Genomic DNA, 26414 nt, shown 5'->3' with positions numbered 1-26414 from the left:
AGATAAGTATAGATACTGTGGCATGTATGTGTGTGTGTGTGTGTGTGTGTGTGTGTGTGTGTGTGTGTGTGTGTGTGTGTGTGTGTGTGTGTGTGTGTGTGTGTGTGTGTGTGTGTGTGTGTGCGTGTGTGCGTGTGTGCGTGTGTGCGTGTGTGTGTGTATGTGTGTGTGTGTTCATGTGTGTGTGTATGTGTGTGTGTGTTCATATTTATGTGGGTTCATCTTTGTGTATATGTTTGTGTGAGAGAATGACAGGAGTGAAATCCAATGCCTACAGAAGCAACAGGTTAGCAGCTTGATATACACATTTTGGTAGAAACTGTGATTCAGGAAACATGCAATTGCAGGAAACTTTGCATTTAGAACAAAGAATCAAGCCAAAAAGATAAAAGCAGTGGTCATAGTCCACACAATACACCAAGAATCGGCAAGAATGGTCTACAGACAAGAAAGCTGTTACTCCATCACTTTGTTTATTGAAATCCATTTGTAGTTAAAACATTAGCTTTATAAAATTCAGTTAAGTGCTTTCATCCCAACCCAGGACTTAACCCAAATTAATGTATCAGTGCATTCAATAATAATTATATACCTTAGATTAGTCACATGACCAATAATGTTAGATGATAAAGAGACATACCACAAAACATAAGTTAGAAACAAGAAGTCTAAATAGTGGTGGATCTGTTTTTGGTAATCCCAGACATTGAGGAGTTACAATGCTTTCATGATAAAATTTAAGAATACAAATATTTAAAAAGCAAGAATTAAATACAACATTAACATATATGGAAATTATATTATTAAATAATTTCATTTACTCTGAAGAGGAATACTTTCAACAAATGAGAGGTCTTGCCATGTGAGCAGAACAGCAAAACACTGCCTCTTGGCTTACCTCTGCAACAAGGAAATTAATGAGGAACAGAAATAAAGCCAAGAAGGCATTGCTTAATACAAAAGCGAAAACAATTTCAGTAATATAAATACATATAAAGTAAAGCCAGATTCCAGGCTGTACTTGACTGGAAATTTTATTACTTCGGTTTGCAGAATAGATGTTACAAAAATTCTAGACAATTCTGGACCACTATATTTAAAATACTGCACCCTGTCTGAAATGGACAACTGTAGAATAACAGGTATGTTGTACTTTTAAGAAGCATTTCTAAGACCTGAACGTGCATATAAATAGCAAGCACGTGCTAGCTTCAGTGCCATTTTGTGAGTCTGAACATCTCTGTATGAGACAGCTAGTTTGTATATAAATTAAAGTTATTTACTTCATTTCTAATGTGGTTGTACATAATAAAGCTGCTTGAACAGAACCCACAATGTTCATCTACTTCATCCTGACTAGACGAGCAACACAACCAAACCTCATCCTCCATTGCTCATCAGAAGAAACAGCTAATGTTTCAATGATCACTCTCTAGCATCACTAAATTACTTCACAAACAACTCAAAACAAATCAACCTCCTCTAATAATCTGACCACATCCGACTCAGTCTTACCTTCCAATTCATTTAATACTCACTCTTTCTCCTTTCAACCAGTACCTACCATAGCAGTCAATAAATATCTGAAACAAACTAAACCGAGTACATTAGCTCCTGATGGAATTCCTGGTAATTTTTTAAAAATAGCAGCCAGCTCAATTTCCCTTTCCAGTATGCATTCTCTAATATGGGTCTATCTAGGAATCATGTGTCCAAGCCTTATGGAAAAATGTCACATCATCCCACTTTACAAGGGGGGTAACTTCATGATGCATCCAGCTTTAGACCCACTCCTATTCTCTCAAATGTTTTCTTTTGAAAATCCTTGAAAAATGCATTGATAATTAATGATTTACAAACAAAGAACCGTCTTACCTTCACCCAACATGGTTTCAGACCAGAGCATAGCACTACCACACCTCGACTAAACTTCACCTTGGTTTCTGCCATGTTTCTGCATTTATTCAATGCTTTCAATACCATTTCCCATAGCTTACGTCTAAAACTTGGCTATCAAACACTTCCATGAACTGGTTCTCCAGTTACCTTTCCAACAGACTGCAGTCTGCTAAATGCATTAATTCCTACTCTTCCTTCCTATCCGTCAAAACAGGTTTCCCCCAAGGTTCCATACTGGAGCCACTACTCTTAAACATATTTACCAACAACCAACAAAATATCAAACATTCCTCATACGATATGCATATGACTCCACTTTCATTGGTATTGCCAGTAACCCACTTACTCTGAAAATCATAACCCAAGAGTCATTTTCATTTACTGAAAGCTGGTTTAATAACTCACAGTTTCTACTCAATCCAAAAAAAAAGCTGTTATTATTCTTCACAAAAGCCCTTACATACCTCAAACGAAATTTCTCAGTAACAGCCCCTGATAGGACCCCTATAGACGTCATCCCCCATACCAAAATATCAGGTATGACAGTTGATGATAATCTAAAATTTGACTTACATGTGCAATATGTTAACAAGAAACCTCACCAAAAATTAGGGACACTCTATAAAACCAAGAAAACTGCTTAACTAATTCATCCAGAAAACTCCTGGCTACTTCCCACTTTAATATATGGCTTCACAGTACTGTTTAATGTTTAAGTTTCATCCATAATTTAAATCAATGTTACAATCAAATAGCAAAGTTTGCCACTAACTCATCAAACAGAACCCATCACTGCTTTTCCCTGAAACAGCGTGATTGCTTTGAATTACCCAAGTAACTCACTGACAAAAAAAATACTCCTAGTCCACAAATTAATACATAAAATAGAATAAAGCAATGCCCTACTAGAGTTATTGCATACATACAGCCCCACAAGCCCACTTCAGTCTGAAAACAAAATGCTCACCACCTACAAACTACACCTGTCAGCAGGAACATCTCTCTAGTCCAGCTATGAACCCCACCCTTGGAACTTTATCCACTAATCCCTCAAAGACAGTAGCAACCTTCCCAGTTTCAATGCCAATCTAAAAAAAAATCTGACTTTTGCACCTGTACCTATACAAGTACAAGGGAGAGAAATGTAATATCACAAGAGATGAGCAGAAAAGAAGCAATGCTTTTAATTAGGGGGTTTAGTCTGGAAATGGACTAACAGTGTTTTTCTGTACCTATGTCAATAAGCAATGTTTAAAAGCAACAGAAAGACAACTGTTTGCTTTTATAAGCAGGTGAAAGATAAAGGAAGCAATTTGCTACTGTTGTAATTATACTATATTCATCATGCGTATGACAGTATTTCGGAAAATACATTCAACCTGAAAGTGCAAATTTCCAAACCTACTGATGTACACAGGGATATATAGTAGCCATTTTGAGTGCAATGTATAGACAAACACATAGGAATTCAAATAAATTTGTATGGTTATAACTATGTGACATGGATGACAAAGCTATTTGAATTGTACATATCACTGATTAGTACAAGTCTGTAATGAAATATATTTATATTTTTGTTTAATAATGATGTGTGATCAGGTTTCCATTTAATAAAAGTAAATAATGTAAAGCTCGGTAATATTAAAGAATCTCAGCATTCAATGTGCACCCTTGTTATAAACATTAAAAAAAGGAATACAGATATATACATTGTAGTATGCCATTACATCAGTTTAATATTACATCCCCCAGCAACTTCAGAGTGTGCAGCATAACCTTTTCTATACTAAAAAATATAAGATTATAAGTTATATTAACCATAACATTAGCACCTTACATTATAACAATCAAGGCACCATTTAAAGTGTTAGGGTAGTCAGAAACAGCTGTCCCTTTATACAAAAGTAAACATCTTTTACCTGTAAATGGCAATCTGTACCACTTGGGGATGGGGGGACTGCTGAGAGTCAGTAATGGTGTTGTATAAGACTTATGTAATGGGCATTGTATTACTCATAGTACCAAGGATGGGAAAGTGCTACTTCAGAGCAGCTGCCATTAACACAAAAACTAAGGTGTTTCAAAAATATTTCAGCATGCTATTTAATTCCAAAGGGCAGCAAATTTGGATTGCAAATCTCATTTGAAAATACATTCCCTAAAAATTTAAAAAATCATAAACAATTTAGCATCAAACAATCAACCATATGCTTTCATCACTTTGACACATCAAACTGAGTAGTCAATTAAGAGGGCTAAGTAAGTCCTTTCACACTTGACAGGCATTTCATCAGAACTAAATTAAACTAACCAAATTACATGCTTTTATACTGCTAAATCATCTGTTTAAAATAAATATGTGAATTTTCACAAAAAACATACATTTCTACTTAAGAACCGAAACAAAATTTAATTAAAATATATTATAAAATATATAATACAGTTTAACTAGCCACTTGTGATATGACTATGCTAAAAAATATTATATAAGTATGCTAACCAAAATATCAATGTATATGTCAACTGAAATATAAATACCTATTAAGTTGTTATTAAAATACTACTGAGATATTATATTACCCCTTGTGTCAATTACTGTGTATCTATTGTTACAGTTTTAAAATTAAAAGCTGCTAAATTATGAAAATATGAAACTAAAAACATGGATTTATATACATAATTATAAATCTACACATAATGGTATACATTTCTTAATGTATTTTCTTTTTTTAGTTTAACACTATGTAGATGATGTAGAAGTACCGTGCTCTTTCAGAGATTTTGATAATGACTCCCAGTTCAATTACACTAACCCTTTAGAGTTTTTGCCACTTCAGAGATATGAGAGGTTGGCCTCCAGATCACACAAAATGGTTTATTTGCACAGACCACTCCACCATTACCAGAACATTATCAACAAGGAAAAAGACAGAAACAACAGAGGAAAGGGAAGGAGAAGATGGCAAATACCTTTACATGAGTTGAATCTATTAAGAACATTATGTATAACACTATTACAGTAAAATGCTATGGGATTCTTGACACACAATGGTTTTAACATTTTTAATTATACTGACGTGGATCTCAATGTGAAACATTTTTCATTGTTTGAAAGAGGCTTCAGTTTCATCCTAAGTAATGTGGATATTTCAGATATTTTAGTAGAATTTAAATTGTACACTAGAAAATTAAATTTAACAATTGAGTTGTAATAATATAGACAAGCAGTCTTATGATGGTCATAGAAATAATACATTCAGCCATAAAAGTACATTTATTCCTACTATGTATGCATTAGTGCAAACCTTTGAAAGTGACATACATCAGCACCACAGAGGTGGCCACAGAAGAAAGTGTTTAAATATTTCAAAGGATGAAGGAGAGCTCCTCCTTTATCACAGTTGTGACAAATCTATTAAAATCATGAAACTAGACAAGGGAGGGAGAGTGGATGGCAGTTTATGATCATGTGCTGAAAACTATTTTTTCAACACACCACCACTTGCTGAAGTACTCCTAGGATTTTTTTAGGCTGAATAACCTCAGTTTTATGGAACAAAAGTGTTGGGTTTTCAACCCTTGATATGGTAGATTTGTTCACTTACATATTCCACCATAAAGGTATAGAACTATTTAATGATGCTGTACTTCATTGCCCCTTTATTTCAACCAAATTACATTATCTAACGTTATTATTTTTTAAAAGGAGAGATTTATAAGCAAAATGGGAGTGGCTTGAGCCTTTATTTACGCCAACCTCCTCCTTCTTAGTTGGGAAATGAAATACATATTTTCTTCTCAATTTTATTCTTACTGTAAAATCTATTTATGATCTTTAGATTCTATTTTATCACTTGGGAAGGGCTTGATATGGTTTGCACTGAGTTTTAATACTACTAATTTTTTTAAAATGTACACAAAATTTCAGTGATAGGACTGTCAGCTATCTAGATACTACCATTTGCAAGACAGTTAATTGTTTTATGTCAGATATAACGTCTTAATGTGTGATTCACATGAAATGAAAAAACTTGTAAACACAAAAAACATATTTGAACCAAATGGCAACTTCTAATAAAACACAAAGAGAGATGGTTTTGAGCACTTTTTCCCTTTTATTTCACAGAATTTCTTCAGAATAAAACCATTCTCCTACATTACTTAATTTATAAGCTTAAAAACTTGCATGACTTTATTATATAACTCATTGAACTAGTGTTTCAACCACTTAAAAATACAGCACATTTTTTTCTAAATTGTAAAAATTCATTAAATGAATGCCAAATATATAGCATAAAGCAATGTTTAGAATGCATATCTACATTTTAACAGCTACAATCCTTTTTATATAAAAAAGAATTTGGTTAAGGATCAGTCTGACTTGTAAGGATGGTTTCCAAGAAAAAAATAAAATTGCTTAATATGTTTCTAGAGAGAGGATATCCATCAACTCTAATAAGAAGTTTTAGTGATGAAGCCACGTCAGGATATGATGAAAAATATAATTCATTATTGGGTGTAGGGTTGTCATTCCAAGGTTCACAGGGTGACCACAAAGGTTGCCCCAATATAGCAACTAGTGTCCATGGAATAGTAATGAATGATCCATTGTGTAAATTTGAGCAAGCAATGTTTTTGAGATATGGTGTCTAGTCCGACACTATTAGAGGATTATTAAAAAAATTGACTATATTTAGAGCCAGTGATGATATATACAAATTGAAAGTGATAAACCACAGTTTGTACACAAAATTTTACAAAATATTGAACGAATGTTTGAAAGAAGCAAGTCTTTTCATAACAAAGTTAATAAAGTTATGGGTAAATGGGGGTTGTTCTCAATGCCAATACATCATGAAAGGTACATGTGCACTTGTTGAAAACAAGCAAAATGTTGATAAATTTACAGTAAGGTAACTGAAATTCTTTCAGATTAGTTTATGTTGCCAGATGTGCTGAATAGTCCACCTTTTACATTCCCCAAACCAGAAGATTATTAAGAAAATAATTTACAAGCACTATTATGATATAAAGAATGCTAATTCATAAAATGCTGTATATAAACATTCATTAGGTGCTGATAACAAGAAGAACAGGTCAGATTATTTAGCCTGTTGCTATAAGGCTTGCTCAGTACCAACCTTCCAGCAGATTCAATTTACTTTTCTTAACATTTACAGTCCCGCCTGCTTGTCTTATGGATTCCAACACATGCTGCACTTTAGGTAAGGTAAGTTCCTTGTCTTCTGAATGAATGACCATGTCATCTGCATACACCATACCATATCATATATGTGGCTTCAATATTTTTTCCATCAGTCACTGAAAGGTGAATGGAGGTTCACTGAGGCCAGACAGCAATACTGTGTACTGAAACAGGTCATCAGGGTTTACAACAGCTTCTTTTTATTTGTCAGAATGTAAGTTGGATATTTTAAGTGGTATCTGACAATATCCCTTTGTCAAGTGTATTATTGTCAAGTATCTGGCCTTTACTATGTTATTTATCAAATCAGTTCTAGGTATGTACAGGACTGGCTCTACTCCAATGCATACAGTAGTATGCGCCCCACCAGTTAAATGGTGTGCCACAGTGAGTGCCCCAATCTGTGGCATGGTACAAATTTTTAAAAGGTTTTCTCTGTCTCTCAGCCCCCCCCCCCCTTTTTAAGTGCAAAGATCTCTGTCTTTTTTTACATGCAAGTCAGAAACAGTAGGTCCACTCAGCTGCAAAGCTCATATCTAGGCTGCTCTGTTTACATTGACTTGAATGCAGATCAATGAGCGCCGGGTAACATAAATCTCCATTCATGCTTTGCTCTTTTATGCCTATAGTGCTACTTATGCAACTACCTTGATCATGCCAGCAGCATGACCTGCATAACAAAGACCTCTTTCTCACACCAACAGCCCCCAATGTGGCCCCTCATAAAAATGCAGATATCTTGCTTGTCTAATCAGTAAAGATGCATGGTCATGATTGTCAAGTTCTTTGACTGTGCATCATTAATAGCATGCAAAAATGAACAGTAGTTACTATTGAAGAACATAAAGGAAAATTACATTTTTATTACCTTGTAATGGCATTATGTGGTTGATTCTCCAGCATCCAAGTGAAGGTTTTCTGCATGCAGCAGTCTGCAGTAACCAGAAAGTGCTCATGTTGTCTAACACAGTACTGGACCAGTATCATAGATTCATAGGTTCATAGGTGTGTTATTAGGCTAATGGCCCTGGCGTCTTTACAAGCCTAGCCCACAGACATGCCCTGACATTGTGCTGCCCGTCGTTAGTTCCCAGTGCCTCTATCAAGCAGAGCAACTGGAGTGATCCCCAGGGTCAACTTTCTATTTCCCATCCACTCATCAAGATTTCTCTTGAAGAGGGACAGTGAGGTGCTCTGCTTGACATGTTTGGGAAGTCTATTCCAGAGCATGGGCAGTCTATGGGTTATGAACCTGTATCTCCAGCATGCTCTGTTGATTGTGGTAATGAGGCTGAAATCTCTAGAGCATGTGGTGTAGAGGGATTGGGATTTCTTTAGAAGTATCATTTCTAACAGAGCTGGGTTAGGCATGGCTTTGTAAGTCAAGCAGAGATCGCCTCTTAGTAGATGATATGAGACAGAGAATAGCTGGAGTTTTTTGAGTCTGTCCATGTAGGACATGTGTTTAAGGTCTAGGATCCTCTTCATGAGGTACTTTTGTGGCCTCTCCAGCTGTTGCAAGTGTCTAGTGAGGCACGTGCCAAATGGGGCATTATACTCTGTGATTGGTCTAATGAGGAAAGAGTAGACAGAAATGATGACCTCTTTCTTCCTGGATTCAAAACCCTTGGTAATGAGATGTGCCACATAGAAAGACTTTCTGACCACAGTGGCAATGTGGTGTTTGAAGGAGAGGTTGCTGTAAACCTGTGTCCCCAGATCTCTTATAATGCCTTCAGTGTTCAGTGGGCTCCCATTGGGGTGGTAATTAGTGGGAAATGATTTTTTCCCAAAGGGGATGATGACACATTTTTTGGCATTAAGTTTAAGGCCATGGTTTTGACACCAGTCATTGGTCTCAGTGAGCCCTTTCTGTAGGATGTCTGCATCACTTGGGAGTTAATAATGGCTCCCAGCTTGCAGTCATCTGTGAATTTGGTCATCCAGAGTCTCTCTGTGTTGGCCTGAACTTCTGAAAAGTAGATGCCAAACAGTAGAGGACCCATGACTGATCCCTGTGGGACTCCACTCATTATTGGTTGGCAGTCTGACTTGGAGTCCACTACTTTCAAACTTTGGGTTCTATCTGTGAGGCAATTTGCAACCCACCTAACGATATAGGGGTTGACACCTAGTTTACTGAGTTTATCAATAATTCCTGAGTGAGGAATGGTATCAACAGCCTTGGCCAGATCGAGGTAGGCTGTATAAACTGACGTACCTTCATCCACTGCTCTGGTGACTGACTCAAAGATGTCAACCAGGTTGAGCAGGCATGATCTACCTTTCACAAAACCAAACTGTGTGGTATCTAGAGTTTGGAGATTCCCTATATCCTTGTTAATTAGGGCCATGATGATGTGCTTCATAGCCTTACATATCAGAGTCATCAGGATAATGGGGTGATAATTTCCAGGGTCTGTAGTCATTCCTCCTTTATGGGGAGGGATGACTGTTGCAGTGTGCCATTTGGTAGGGACAAAACCTGAGGTGAGGTTGTGAGTGAACAGAGCACACAGATGTGGTGCCAGTTCACTTTGTAATTCATGTAGAACACAGCTAGGAATATTGTCAGGTCCCATGGAAGCTGTATTCTTGGCCTTAGACAATGCAACGTTAACCTGTGCTGCAGTAATGCTGGGTGCCTGGCATTCTTCCAATATTGAGATTGGTCATTTGCTGCAGAAATTGTGGGTACCCAATTTTTTTCTTGTATTGTGATAGGGCCCTTGTGGGAGGAGAGAGGGGTAAAGTTGCCACTGAATCTGTAGGCCAGTATGTTAACATTATCTGTTGGCTCAGTATAGGATGTACCATTGTGCAGTAACTCAGAGCAAATCTGGGTATTGCCATGGAGATTCTTGATATAACTATAGAAGGCTTTGTGGTTGTTTTTAGTGTCTGCCTTCATAGTTGGCTTTGGAGGTTTTAATCAGGGATTTCAACTTTTTGTTGAGGCTAATAAGGGAATTTTTCCAGTCTTGGGACTTCACCTTTTTCTGCAACACTTTCTTCCTTCTGTTGTAGAGTTTATTAATGGCAGGAGACCACCAGACTGGCTTCCTATTTTTGGAAAAAAGCTTCTTGGTTCTATTGGTATGGCTAGTTCCATGCATTTATGTGCATGTTCGCACAGTGCATTGCTGTATGATTCGGCAGTCATGCATTTATTTTCCATTGGCATGAGTGCAGTAAAGTTAGCCATCTCTGTGTTTAGGGGTCCAAAGTCAGCTTTGGAGAAGTCTTTCATGGTAGATACCTTTGCGGGGGGTGTGGGTGAGATGTGGATTTCCATGGTGATTAGTTTGTGGTCAGATGTAACCAGGGAGGAATTGACTATTGGTGTAGAGCAATGGTTGCCCATGTTAGTTATAAACAGGCCAAGGATGTTGCTTCCTCTAGTGGGGGTAAGAATGAGCTGGTCCAGGCCATTGGAATTGATGAATTCCAGAAAGTGTTGGGCCAGTGCATTGGTGCATGAGTAGTTTTCCCAGTTGATGGAGGGTTAGTTGAAGTCACCTAGTATGAGAGTGTTGGGTTGGATCTTAATAGTTTCCAGGTTGCTTAGGAATGTGGAGTAAGAATCTTGGGACATGGTTGGAGACCTATAGCAGGCTACAACCTGAATTGCTGTCTTACCCAATTTTAGTTGTACCTGGAGTATCTCAGATGCATTATGCTGGGCTACTAGTCTGGAGGTGTGTACCTCTTTTATGAATATGGAGACTCCACCACCTTTGGAGCTTCGGTCCATGTTCTGGGGCCAAAAGGTGTGGAATGAGTTATAGCCTGGTAGTGCAGAGGTGCGTTCTGCTGTTTTAAACCAGGTCTCTGTTACAGCACAAATGTCGGTGTTCTCCATTTTTAGGAGTGCTTTGAGTGAGTGCATCTTGAAATTTAGACTTCTAGCATTGAGCAGCATGACCCTCAGATTGCATTTATTTATAGCTGTTACAGTGGTAATTTGGTCTTTGGAACACCACCTAAAAAAGGCACTATAGGGGTGGCAAGAGCTTTAGACAGTACCCGGAAATCCAGGGGTGATAGATGCAGGCCATCTCTTGCAAAGAATTGAGGTCTGTCAATCATGTCATCCCAAGCAGACAGATACTGGATCCCCTTAGAATGACACCAGAAACCTAGCCAATTGTTGAAGTCAATCATTTTCTGTTTATACTGTGGTATTATTCTAGGAGATGGTAGGATGCTGCTCAGGGCTAGGGTCATACCTGCCTGGCCACATAATCCAAGAGCTCCACCATGTCTCTTTTCAAGTAGTCCAAGGAGGTGCATCTCAGGTCATTCACACCCCCATAGACAATGGCAGAGTCACTGTTGTGCTTGTTGTGGAGTGACCTGAATGTGTGTGTTATGTGTCGGATTCTGGCACCTAATAGACAGCTGACTGTTACCTTCTCCTTATTCAACCTAGTGAGTGGTACATCGGTGTGCCTCACTATTGAGTTCCCTATGATTATTGTATTGAGCAAGCTGTTTTGCCTTAGGGACTTAGGTTGAGGGGCACACTGTGTAGGTGAGCTATGTGTCTTGTGGTTTGTGCTGTGTTATGGTGATTGAGTGCATTTTTGGCTTGGTGGTCTCTGCTGTTTGGGTAGATTTATAGTGAGAGCCTCCACGAAGGTGAGTGTGTGGTTTGTGTTTTTATGTGAGGGCTGTAATAGTGGGTGTTCTGGAGGGCTATGTGTTCCATGTGGTGTGGTACAGGTGTTGACCAGCTATTCCAGTCTTGACTGGAAAGTGCATGGCTTTCAATTTGGAGATATAAGTACATCTCTCACAAGTCTGAGTGTTGGGAGGTAAGTGGAGAGGGTTGTCTGTGTACATGAGGCAGTTTCTACACTGCCTCAGAATGCCCAAGTTCACCAGGCGAATATGAGAAAGCAAAGGAAACTGACCTTTAGACATGCCAGAAGCAATAGTCCTCATTACTAAGTAAGAACCGGGAATGGATAAAACCAGACAGACCAGAATCCAAAGCCAGAAACTTAGTCACCACAAAATGCCAAATCTAGAAAAGAAGGTTATTTAGTGCTTTCATCAAAGCATATAACAAATGACATCCTCAGAATATAAACCCTCAAAAAACATAGCATTTAAATACTGATTCCTAAAAACCATATGACATTCTTGACCAATGAAACATTGTTCCCTATTAAATAATTACAAAATTGAACAAAGTTAAGGTGACCACATCAAACATATTAAATAAAACAAAACAAACATATTCATTAATAAATAAATCTGTTAAAATCATAATCTTGAATCATTTTACCACATACATAAACACCAGACATTTAGATAATATAAGACCTACGCCTTAAAAGGCTTCCAATACTAATGGCATCATTAAGACCAGGGAAGACTAAGGCATTTAATCTGATCTGCCAACACAGTTCTTTATATTCCAGCATGTCCTCCCAGGGTCCACCTCTAACATCCGTTTTCACCCCTTCTATTACCACAAATCTGAATTCATGAGCTGGGTACTTTTGTACATGTTTGTACAAGGCATTCTTAATATTCAAATTAGTAAGGTCACTGACATTCTCATAAATTCTCTCCTTTAGCTTCCTTTTGGTATTGCCTATGTAAAATCCACTACACATTGTGCAAAGGCAGCATAAACTACCTATTTGGCGTTACAAGTAAATCCCCCATTTGGCCTAATAAAAATATTATTGATCTTAACTTTCTCTGTGTTCAATACGTATTTACACTGGGTACAAAATCTACATTTTTAGTCACCCTTACACCCATATGTGTCTCTCCCTTATCATTCCTTTCCATCAAATTTTTGATGGTCATACCTCTTCTGAACACAATTTTAGGTCATGGTCCTAATCTGTCCAAAATATTCTCTTGCCCATGAAAAAAATCTGCCAGTTCTTAACCAAAATATCAAAATTTGTTTTCATGATCTACTGAAAATCTGGTAGTAAAAGAACACATGTATTCTCCCGTAGTGTCCTGTAATCCATTATTTGAGCAGCCTGTGTACACACAAAAGTGATAGAATATTCCCTTTCTCACTTCTCATCTTAACCTCCAAATACATTTTGTCAACCAGTTCCCCCGGATATTCCCTTGCCTTGAACATGTCAAGTTAAAGTTGCACACTGAACTTGAAAATCCATGTCACAACTAACCATCTGTGCAAGCCTGACAAATTGATTTTTAACTAGGCCCCTTTGACATGTTCAGGATGACTTCTACAATAGTGAAGTAAACTGTTACTGTAAGTTGGCTTCCTATAAAGATTGCTCACAAACCGTTTACTATTTGGATCCTTCTTAGTTTCTACATCCAGATAGTTAATCTTACTAACATTGTGTAAGTAAGAAAATCTCAAAAACTCCGTACTATTCTTGATGTAGGACAAAAATCTATCAAGATTATCACTATCCCCACACCAAAGAAAAAACAAATCATCAATGTAAAGTAAATAAAGTTTCCAACAGTGTTTAAAAGGGGAAGTGAAAAAAAAAAACTTCCTTTCCCACATAACCATAATAATGTTGGCAAAAATGTGGGCAAAAATGGCCCCCATAGCAACACCTGTTTTTTGTACAAAAAACTGACCCACAAAAACCACAAAGTTATTCTTCAAAATAATTTCCATAAGGGTCACTAATACACTGATTTGCTCGTTACTAAAACAATGAGTGTCATACAAAAATTCTTCAAACCACTCTAAGCCCAAAGTATGAGGAATTATGTTAAACAAGTTAACTACATCAACAGTTAAAAAAGAAATTTTGTCATCATATTCTAAATTATTCAATTTTCCCAAAATGGCAAACAGAAAACACACTAAAAACTGGATAAAAAAATGACAGCTGGACAGTGCGCATAAAACCTCACTGCCTTTATTGAATCAAATAAAACACAATGCTGTGAAGCACTTTTCATTTAGTCCAGTGACTAAAATTCATCAGACAAATTACAATACTTCTATGCCCGCTTAAATACTATACTGTGTGTTAATTGGTTACCTAATCGAGTAATCGTCACCAATTAATTCATTACAAATTATTTTAGACATAATCACCCCAGTATAAAACATTAAATAGCATCAAGGTCTGTGAATGTATCTAAAACCTATCTAAAGAATGTATGTACATGTATATAAACATATATATATATATATATATATATATATATATATATATATATATATATATATATATATATATATATATATATATATATATATATTAATATATATATATATATATATATATACATATATATATATATATATATATATATATATATATATATATATTAAAAAATAGTAAACACATGTCTGTGTGTTCAATTCACATATGCATGTATAAACAACCTTAGACAAACTTTTACCTTCACTACCATAAGTATTTATAATATCAATTTAATAGTTTAAAGACTAATGAAAAAAAATAACCCTTGGCAAATAAACATATAAATGATTAAATATGTATATGTGTTTAATACACATCTATATATGTATGTACCTTTACACAACTTCTACCCTCGCTACAATAGGAACTTATGAATTCAGATTACTAGCCAAATAATAATAAAAACACTTTAACATAAATACATTGTCACATAGTGAACAACTACCTCTTGACAAGGTGGACAGAGAGTTCACACACCTGTCTGTTTGACAAATGTATAACAATGTAATACTAGAAAAATATGTATGTGAAAGAAAATTTTTTTAAAACATATAATTAAATGTTAAAAATATGCATGTATGTCAAGATATGTTGAAGTTTATTAGAAAAGTCTTTTAAAATATTTTACAAAGTATTTTAAAAAAGATGTTTTTAAAAAATATTTTATAAGGGTTCATTATGGCAAACTCGGGGGCCATAATAAACTCTTATCTCAAAAGATTTTTAAGTTTTAAAACACATATTGAACAATGGCCGTTCAATCCTGGGTATGAGTAAGAGTTGAGTCTATGTTGTCACATTAGCTCTAGTTTTTCTAGTAGTAAACTAGTAGGTCCCCCTCGATTATCAAGTTTTATACAGTCAGTGACTTGAAATTTAAAATAGTGTTCCCCATATTCTGATTTGTTCTTACTTACACAGTTAGTATAGTATTTAAGCGGGCATAAAAGTATTGTAATTTGTGTGATGAAGTTTAGTAACTGGACTAAATGAAAAGCGCTTCACAGCATTGTGTTTTATTTGAGTCAATAAAGGCGGTGAGGTTTTATGGTCATTGTCCAGCTGTCGTTTTTTTATTCAGTTTTCCCAAAAACTGCCCTGAATAGACGTTAATATGTTCCTCACTTTTAAGTACATCCTTAAGTACTGTGTCAATATATTTTCCTAAACAATGAATTTTAGAACCCATTGCACTAACTATAGGCCTCATTGGGGGGGTTGTAAAGATCTTTATGTATCTTCGGTATTCCAAAAATCTTGGAACCCTGGGCTATTTGGTGGTTAAGAACTCAGCTAAATCAACATTTATTTCTTCTTGATCATCCATGTCTTTAAACATCAAATACATTTTTCTATAAGAAATGTTTACCATTTTACTGGAAAATTCTTGATAAACGTTTGCATCTAGTAATAACACATTCATTCTGTTGGAATAATCCAGTCGCGTCATCACCACTACCCCTCCCCCTTATCAGACTCCATAACCCGTAAGGTTTTATCATTACATAATCTACATAACAGAGTTCTTTCTTGTTTAGACAAATTGTAATGAACGACATTTGGTCCCTGATGCAATAATGCTCTAAAGTCAAACTCACACATTTTTTTCAAATAATGATAAACAATTGACAATACAGGGATTACAAATACTCTTTTTCCTTAAAACACATTGGCTGTCCTCCCAAACACTATTATTAAGCAATAACCTGAAGTTAAGCTTCTGATCAAAAAGTTTCAAGTCCAAAATAAGATCGGTAACTTTAGAACATTCATCAGCAACAAAATTGAAACCTTTACTAAATAAATTGGCTACATCACTGTCCAAAAATGTGGTTGAAAAGTTATACAGTATAAAGTCACCTTTAGAATTTGAAACGCAAACTGGATAATCCGTCTGGTAGCCATTTTGAATAAGTTCAAGATCAGCATCTCAGTTATATTCAGGGCTAGATATTAATTCTGCCTCTGATACCACTGCCTCCTCCCCTGATTTTGCTGCTGCCGTTGGAAACCTGGGCCCTGTTGATTCTGCTGAACTCTGTAGTTCCTTTGGAATCGTTGATTGCATATCCTTTCTGACCTCCGTGGGAGGTGTTGTCCTAAAGTGACTTGGTTATTGGAAACGTAACCGCCCTTCTCCTCATTGGAACAATCGTTCTCATTGCCAAACCTCTCAGATTGACAGGAGGTGTCGGAAGGAGGTTTTGGATAGGTGGTAGCTAAAGCATAAGCTCTAGTATCTCTATTAAACTTTTTCTATTTTCTGGCTTTAATCTCATCAAATAATTTGTCTATTTTATCAAACACCTGCCGATAGCAAGAAAGGGAGTGTTCAAACAGCAAATCATCACAAATAGCTTTGTCCAAGTCTGTAAGTTCGCAATGCAAAACGTCAGTGCTAGTCTGGTTATTGTCTCATAAGAATTTCCATAAGCTCACAGCCTTGACGATCAAATTAGTCGTTAAGATCTTTATATACATCTGAACCTGCAACTAGTCCCATAGGGTCTTTCCAGTGTCTTAACCCTTTAGGCACCAGCTTGTTCTTGATATATTGCAGAAAATAAACATTCTCTAGCTGCAGTTTCCTGAACTTAAGTAATTTGTGTTCAAACACATCCAAAGACTGCCAGAAAGAACATACCTCTTGAACCCCATTGTATTGAGCTTTAAAAGACAAATCTCTATTGAAACAGTTGTTGACATTGTAAGTAGTACTCACCCCAGGAAACCCACCGGTGCTGTTGTTACTCACTTCAATCCTTCTCTGGTTTGAAATTTGCCCCGGAGGGATACTGTCTGACAAAGAAGCTTCCAAAAGGTTATTGTCTCTTGAATTAACAGGTACTTGCCAAGAACATTGTTGAATAAGCTGTATTAACACCCCAATATTCTCCACAGGTCTTATATTATATAAATGTCTGGTGTTTATGCATTTGGTAGGATGGTACAAGGTTATGATTTTAACAGATTTATTTATTAATGAATATGTTTGTTTTGTTTTGTTTTATTTGCTATGTTTGATGTGGTCACTTTAACTTTGTTCACTCTGGTAATTATTTTATAGGGAACAACATTTCATTGGCCGAGAATGTCATATGTTTTTTAGGAATCAGTATTTAAATGTTATGTTTTTTGAGGGTTTATATTCTGAAAAAGTAATTTGTTATGTGCTTTGACGAAAGCGCTAAATAAACTTCTTTTCTAGATTTGTATTTTGTGGTGAATAAGTTTCTGGCTTTGGATTCTGGTCTGTATCATTACTAAGTACTTGAGCTGTTTCCTTATAGGTCATCTAGTGCTGATAGCACTTATGTGTGCTACAATAATTTCTACAACAAGCTTGATGAAGTCCTAGGCAAATAAGCTAATTAAAGTGCAAGAGAGAAGTGAAAGTTGAAAGGGATAGAAAAAATGCCCAGACGGCCAATAAACTACAATTTCAGAGCCAGAAACCACTCCTCTTGTGGTAGATAGCTATGTAGTGCTTACCACTCCCACTGATAAGCTGCAAGGCTTTCCTCTAACACAGAAAGGTCTGGGGAGCTCAGAAACTTACAAAACAGTCCTGGATACAGTAAATCTGTATCTGGACTACTCTGGTAACAGGAAAAGTGGAAAACAAGTTTAAAACTTTTTTTTTCAGAAAAAAACAGTTAACCTATAGGTGGAATACCTCTAAAAGGGTTTAAAACCATGCAGCTGAAGCTCTGGATGCAGCAGACCTGTATTTAGACTATGGTACTCAATTTTAAGGTTAAGAACTCAGTAAGAAAAACTCACAATGAAGCACAGATTAGTCACTTATAGTCAAAAGAATAGCACTTGCAGCATGAAAAAATACAGTTAAACAACAACGAAATTCAGTAAAATGCAATTAAACAGTAATGAATTGCAGTAGATAGCAATGAAATATAATCAGTAGATTGCTTTGAAACATTAGCTCACAAATCACAACAGTATCAGACAGCACTAATAAAGCAACGATTCAGTAGAGCACTGTTATCAATTTACTGAGGCTACCAACAAGCAGTAAAATAAACACTTTCTGTTTTTTGATACATTTCTTTTGAAAACTCTGCTAGTATTGTTGGCTTCAGTGTTGTGTAGGCAACTTCAATCCATTCACTCAGAAACTGCTCACTTGCCTGACTACCTTGTTATCTGACTAGCTGATGGATTGATAATGTCAGACACCTGTACAGCTCTGGATAGAACTAGTTTGAATTCCTTGTTAGACTTCATTTTCCAGGAGAAAGTAATACAATGTGCTGCATGCGCTTTCTTTATTCATTTATTGGTACTGGCAATTCCGTATATTTTGTTGCTGCTTTTAGTGAGTTCTGCAGTAGGATCAATGTCCATGACGTGTCAGACCATTCAGAGCTGCTGTGAAAGATAAGCCAATGCATTCTTAAGAGGAAAACAGTGGTGGTTTTAGTATTAGTATTATTAGAATCAGTGTTATTAGTATTACTATTATTAGTATTAGTATTATTAGTACTACTATTATTAGTATTATTAGTATTACTATTATTAGTATTAGTATTATTAGCATTATTATTATTAGTATTAGTATTATTAGTATTATATTAAGTCCAGTGGCACCTATCTCCCGGGAGCACTATCTGGTTGAATGTTTTGCTGAGAGATGCACAGATGGCACACAATGGAAGAAGGACTTAAACCCTCTACAGGAAGCAGCTTATGGTACAGAGAATCTCTGAAAACTGTCAGAAGACAGCAGAAATTAGAGATTCGTACTTCTTATTGTTCTGAAAATGCAAGTTGATACAAAACGTGTGGCATGTTTTTTTTCCCCTATTAGTTTGGAGTTATTCACCATCTGTCCTCTCCAGACTGTATAATGGTAAATCATTTTATTAACAGCAGGAACAGAAAGATAGGCATAGAAGTTGAACATTGAGTTAGATTTTTAGTTATTACTTGTCAGTCTAAAGCATGATATGCGTTGTATTTTTGTGGCTGGTGAAAATTGCTGCTAGACATTTGCCAATGAACTCTCTGACTGTATGTACTCTTTCTGAGAGGTTTAGTTGTCACCTGAATCATAGGATAATAGGATTGTAGGAGGTTACTAGGCTATTGGCTCTGAAGCCCTTATAAGCCTAGCCAAGAGTTTAGCCCATGCATAGACAAATCAGCACCTGATGCCCCTGTCCAGCAGGGACATGGGGGAATCCCAGGGTATATTTTCTTTTTCCCATCCAGTTAACCAGGTTGCGCTTGAAAAGGGATAAAGAGGTAGTCTGCTTGATGTGGACAAGGAGTCTATTCCATAGATGGGGGAGTCTCTCGGGCACAAATCTGTCCCACCAACAAGTCTTGTTGATGTCACAGACCAGGTTGAGGCCACGCGTGTGGGTTACTCAAATGGAGCTTGACCTGTGGACATGCAGTAGTCCCATCAAGGTGGGGTCCATGATCACCTTGTATGCCAGACAGAGGTCACCTCTGAGGAGTCTGTATGAAACTGAGTACAGGGATAATACTTTTAGCCTATCTCTGTATGGTCGATATTTGAGGCCCTGGATTCTCCTGGTTAGGAACCTCTGTGGTCTCTCCAGCTGCTGCATGTGCTTTGTGAGGTACATGCTGAAAGGGGAGTTGTACTCAATAATGGGCCTTATAAGGGAAGAATACAGGGATGTTATGACCTCCTTGTCTCTGGATGAGATACCATTACTTATGAGGTGAGCCATGTAGAAGGCTTTCCATACAATGGAAGCAACATTATGTCAAAAGTCAGGTTGTTACCAACCTGGGTGCCCAAATCCCCTCACTACTGATTGCATGCTTAGGACATTGTTATTAATGTGATAATTTGTGGGAATGTCACTCTCCCCAATGGGGATGATGATGCATTTTTTGGTATTCAGCTTGAGGCCATGTTTCTGGCACCAGTCATTTGTCTGAGTGAGACCCTCTTGGAGGATGTCCACATCACTAAGGGAATTGATGACAGCACCCAGCTTGCAGTGATCTGCAAACTTGGTCAGCCATAGTCCACTGGTTTTGGCCTGCACCTCAGAAAAGTATATCTCAAATAACAGAGGCCCCAAGACCAAGCCCTGGGGTATGTCACTTGTTATGGGTCGACTGCTTGAGGTGACTTCTCCTATTTTGATTAGATGGGTTCTATCAGTGAGCCAGGTTGTTACCCATCTGGTAACATATGGACTGATGCCTAGTTGAGAGAGTTTATCTATTATGCCTGAGTGGGGAATAGTGTCAAAGGCTTTGGCCAAGTCAAGGTAGGCGATGTGCACCGTCTTCCCCTCATCCACGGCTTTGGTGACTGTCTCAAAGAAGTCGACCAAATTTAGCAGACATGACCTTGATGAAGCCAAACTGTGTGGGATCAAGTGTTTGGAAGTTAACAATGTCCTTGTTAATGAGGTCCATGATAATCCGTTCCATGGCATTGCAGATCAGGTTAGTTAGGCTGATGGGTCTATAATTTCCAAGATCAGTGAACGTTCCACATTTGTGTAAAGGGATGACAATGGCTGTCCTCCACTCAGCTGGAGTGAAGCCAGTACTTAGGCTTTGGTTGAATAGGGTGCCTAATGGTGCTGCAAGTTCCTGCCTGAGTTCATGTAGGAGGCAGCCTGGGATGTTATCAGGTCCCATAGAGGCTGTATTTTTTGCCTTTGAGAAAGCAGTGATGACCTGTTCCCTAGATAAAAGGGGAAGGAGGGAGATACTGGGGATGTCCTGATTTACTGTTGGGGGGACCAGAGTGGTAAAGTTTTCGCTGAATCTGTCAGCCAGCAAGTTTGCTATATTTACAGAATTTGTATATGTGGTGTCCTTGACCACCAGTTGTGAACAGATCTGGGTGCTTACTTTGAGGTTGCAGACATATGTGAAGAAGGCCTTATGATTAGTAGATGTGGCCAATTTGATTGCAATGTTTGCTTTTGAGGATTTCACTAGTGCTGTTATTTGCTTGTTCAGGCAAAGGTGACATTGTTTCCAATTGGGCACTTGTTCCTTCTTGGTCTTGGACAACAATTTTTTCCTTTTGTTATAGAGTTTATTTATTACAGATGTCCATCAGACAGGTTTACTCTTCCTTGCAGAGGATGATTTAGTCCTGTCGGGTATTCCTGATTCCATGCATATGCATAAATCCTCATATAGTGCTTTGGTGTAGTTTTGGATATTGGTGCCAGTTCCTACAGAGGGGGAGGGGGTTGCAAAGCTGTTTATACCATCCCTTCAGGAGTCTGTAATCAGCTTTGGAGACGTTTTTATGTCTGATCCTAACTAGAGGGGGGTTTGGGGAGATGGTGACTTCGAAAGAGACCACTTTGTGGTCAGATCTTACCAGGGAGGATGATACTACAGGGATGCTACAGTGGTTACTCATGTTGGTTAATACCAAGTCCAAGATATTATCACCCCTTGTGAGGGTGTTGACTAGCTGTTCCAAGGCATTTGCATGACAAAATCAAGGAATCTCTGGGCATTTTTGTGCTGGCTTGAGTAGTTCTTTGAATCTATGTTTGAGAAGTTAAAGTGAACCAGGATCAGGTAAAGGGTTGAATCTTTATAGATTTGAACAGGTCCAAATAGGTGGATTGGGCATCTTGAGTCAGATTTGGGAGCCAGTAGCTAGCTATGATTTGAATAAGGGTCTTGTCAATGGTTAGCTGCACCTGGAATGCCTCCTGTGCATCATTCCATTTGATCAGCCTGGACATGTGTATGTCTTTAATGTATATTGAAACTCCAAACTGTGGGCAATAAAGCCAAAGGAGGTGGAGTCTGACTGTATGATAGGATGAGTAACCATGTAAGGATAGGATGCTCTCCACAAATTTGAACCAAGTTTCTGTGACTGCACAGATGTCTATTTTCCAGGGTTAGGAATGCTTGCAAAATGTGCAGTTTCATGTTTAGACTCCTAGTGTTTAGCAGCATGACCTTTAATTTGTGTTTTGTTGAAAATTTTATGTTGGTAGTTTTAACCTCATCACTTTTCCTAAAAAAGGCACTATAGGGGAAGCAAGAGCCTTTGCCAGAAGCCTGAAGTCCAGGTGAGACAGATGCAGGCCATCTCTGACAAAGCATCATGGGCTGTCAATCATATCTTCCCAGGCTGTCAGGTACTGGATCCCCCCTGGAATGACACCAGAAACTAAGTCAATCATTTTCTGTTTGTATTGAGGCATCATTCTGGGTGACAGCAGAATGCTGCTTAAGGCTAGGGACATACCTGCCTGGAACAGATAATCAGCAAGCTCAATCATGTCTCTTTTCATATAGTCCAAAGAGGTACATCTCAAGTCATTCATGCCAGCATGGACCATGACAGAGTCATAACAGTACCTGTTGTCAAAAGAATTGAGTGCTTGTGTGATATGGCAGATTCTGGCACCTGACAGACAACTAACCATGACTTTCTCCTTATCCAGCCTGGTGAGAGGCACATCTGTGTGTCTCACAATGGAGTGTCCCATGACTAATATGTTGAGTTTATGGTGAAGCCTTAGTGGTTGTGAGGCAAAGGTGTGTGTGGACTATGCATGGTATATGGCGTGGAGAACTGTGGAGAGCATGTGTGTTTTTGCCTTGGAGGTCTCCTTTGTTTGGGTATGTTTATGTGGAGGACCTCTGTATATGTAGGTGTGTGTTGTGTAGGTGTGGGTAGTGTTTGAGGTGTAGTGATTGTATTGACAACCTTTTCAGTGCCAGATATACTGGCTGGAAGGGGAGAGAACTTGGACTCTAGGTTCCTAATGTAATTGCATCTCTCACAAATTCCTAGGTGGTAATAGTAGATGGTTGTCCATGTACATTAGGCAGTTACTACACTGTCTCAGGATGCCCAGATCAACCAGACTGGCAGGAGAAACTGTATGGAATTGTCCAGCCATATTTTTCAGAATCTGAGAGAGAAAGGCCAGGGAGAGCTAAGTGGGTGGGGGGGAGGGGGGTTAAAGCCCAAATGCTTAAATCAAAACTAAGAGCTTAGAATAACACTTAAGAATAACACTTAACAATTTAGACAGGCTATAAACAAGCAGTAATAAATGCAACAGAAAAGATGTAGTTGAACACTTTAGAGAACATGCAGCAAGTAGCAGGAAAAAGCAAAATGAAGTAACGAAGTAGTAGGAAGAAACACAAATTAGAAAAATATAAGAAACTGAATAAAGTGTTTTTTATATAAAGTAAAAAGGGAGAGAGCAGGAACAGAAGATAATTCAAGGTTAAGGGACTAAGGGGTTTTGCCTCCCCAAATAATCTCTGTATTAGGTAGAGTGAGCTAAAAAGATGGGACTGGGAGGAGTGACCCAGATCAAATTTACACTAAGGGCAGGCAACTGCAAAAGCCACCAACTTTAAGAATATAATAGCAATAGGGTGGGAGGAAAAAAGTTTCAGCACAGATCAGAAAGTAATGCCAGCAAATATATAAATAATTCAGTCAAGCAAAAATAAAGACAGTGCAGAACTCTGAAGGGCCAAAAAAATATACTTATCAACTCTATATCTCCAGACTGTTTGAGAAGCACTCTCAGCCAGAATACAAGGAGATTTTAGCAATGATATGCAGGAATTTACAAGAAGGGAATATTTTTATACCAGCAAGCCTTGAGACTATCAGATAACACAAAAGCTATTAGACCAGTTTTACCAATTTTAAGAACACAACAGCAATAGGATGGGAGAAAAAATGTTTCAGCACAGATCAGAAAAAAATGCCAGCAAATATATAAATAATTCAGTCAAGCAAAAATAAAGGCAGTGCATAACTCTGAAGTGCCAAAAAATATACTTGTTAGCTCTTTATTTCCAGATTATTTGAGAAGCACTCAATCAGAACACAAAGAGTTTATAGCAATGAAGACATTACTTAAAGATGTAAACTGGTTAGTTAAGCATTAAGTCATTCTAAATATTTTATTGTTATCATTTAATTGGTGAAAATTATTTTTCCAAATAAAGTTTTGCAGCTGTTAAGGACAGACAGGCATGTAAAGGATAACTATAGCAGGTTGCCAGTGCAAAGAGTTCAGTAGCTACAAGAAGCAATTATGAGTGTCCATTGCTGAGAATTAGAAGCAATATTTTTACTGAACTAGTGGGTCTAATGGTATCATTATGAAGAGTCATTCATTTGGGGAATGTTTTTTGAAGTATATTAATGCCTTAAAGAAAAGGTCTGTGTGTGTTTGTGTGTGTGCGTGCATGCGTGCGTGCGTGTGTGTGTGTGTGTGTGTGTGTGTGTGTGTTGTGTGTGTGTTGTGTGCTTGCATTCAGAGGGTATAATTCTCAACTGTGTGTGATATTTTTGAGGTCCATTCCTCATAAAATGTGTGGCTTTGCAGTAAGATTTTGTGGAATACAGTCAATAAATGATGACCAGCATAAGTTTCAGGCTTTATACCCTTCAGAAAATTTGCTATGCTAGCAAATTTCTAAGTATATAAGAACAATATTAAAAAAACACCTTTACTGAATTATCACTTGTGATAGAGGCAAACTTACATTTATACAAAAGTAGTCAAACCATATTAACAAGTTCACATTTATAAATGTTTTACATCACATATGTTGTTCTGTACAATAAAATCAAATCAACATTATTTATTATTATTTATTTATTTATTTATTTACATTTTTGTCCGGGAAAGTCCACTGGGTCAGAAACTCATTTTCAGTGGAGTCTCGGGGAGAAAAGCTCCACGTTAAATTTAGATTACACAGAGTAATAATATTACAGTTTTACAACAAGGAGAAACATACATAGTCTAAGTGCAACAAATACAATACTAAGGAATTTTATACAGCTGGGAGGAAGACAATACTGGATAATTCCTAATAACTACATTAGTACAATTCTATATATAGTTTTTATTTTTTATATTTTTATATTTTTATTTTTTTATTTTTTAGAAAAGGAGAGATGGTAAGAGAGCAGAGTATTTGTAGAAGGTATGATGCAGAGTTTAAAAGGATGGGTATGAAGAGAAGTATAAGAAGACGTAAAAAGAAGCAGCAGGGCACTAGGAAGGCTTTTAAGGAGGTCTGTTTATTTGGGGACAGAGGCAGGTTTGGATTTTGATAAAGTGATTTCTTAGGGTATGTTTGAATATTTTCAGAGAATCAAGAAGTGTGATAGAGGGGGGTAGGTCATTCCATAGTTTTGCTATGGCATAAGAAGATAAACTTTGTCCAGATCGCTTGTTGGGTTTGCTGACACAAATAAGTTTTTTTGTTAGAGGATCTTTAGTCTCTGGAGGGCATGTAGGTTTGTATGATGTTTGCCAGTGTGGGGCAGTTTTCAGGGTGGATTGTTAATTTATGAGCAATAGTGAGTTGTGTGTACTAAAGGTAATGGGGGAAGTCCAGCCAGTTCAGTGCTTGAATGGCATGACAGTGGTGTACGTGGTTAGGAAGACAACAGGTAAATTTGGCTATTTTGTAGTAGCATGATTTTAATTTATTACTAAGGGATGTGTGAAGATTTTTGAAAATTGGGGAGCCATAGAGAAGGGAGGGGAGTAGGAGACAGTTTGCAAGTTTTAGTCTTGTGGGTGAATCTATATATGTAATTTATTGCATTGAGTATGTGCTGTTCAAATGAGAGTTTATTATTTATGGTGACACCTAGAAGTTTTGCAGAGGACACAGCTTCTATTTCAGTCATGTTTTGAGAAAATATTTTAAAATCCTGAGTTATTGGCTTGGATGAGAAGACTTGTAATTTGGACTTTTTAGGGTTTAAAAGTAATTGTGCATTGTTGAGCCATGTTTCTATTGAAGTGAATAAGTTTTGTGTCATTTTGTGAAGATTTGAGAAATTGCTAGAAGATGATATGATAGTTGAATCATCCGTGTACTGGATGATTGAGCTCTGAAGGGAGGCTGTATGGAGATTATTTATAAACACATTGAAAAGTAGTGGTCCAAGAATGGAACCTTGGAGAATCCCTGTATTATTAGTCAGGTAGCCAGATAGAGTATTTTTCCATCTCACAGATTGTCGATTGTCTAGGTAATTTTTGAACCTGGTAAGGGTGTGGGTGGAGCATCCTACTGTTGATAGTTGTTGTAATAACATGGCATGTGACACTGTGTCAAAAGCTTGG

The sequence above is a fragment of the Protopterus annectens genome, chromosome 3.part1, assembly GCF_019279795.1.
Source record: "Protopterus annectens isolate FY-2018-M chromosome 3.part1, PAN1.0, whole genome shotgun sequence".
Lineage (NCBI taxonomy): Eukaryota > Metazoa > Chordata > Ceratodontiformes > Protopteridae > Protopterus > Protopterus annectens.
This window is presented reverse-complemented; position numbering follows the sequence as displayed.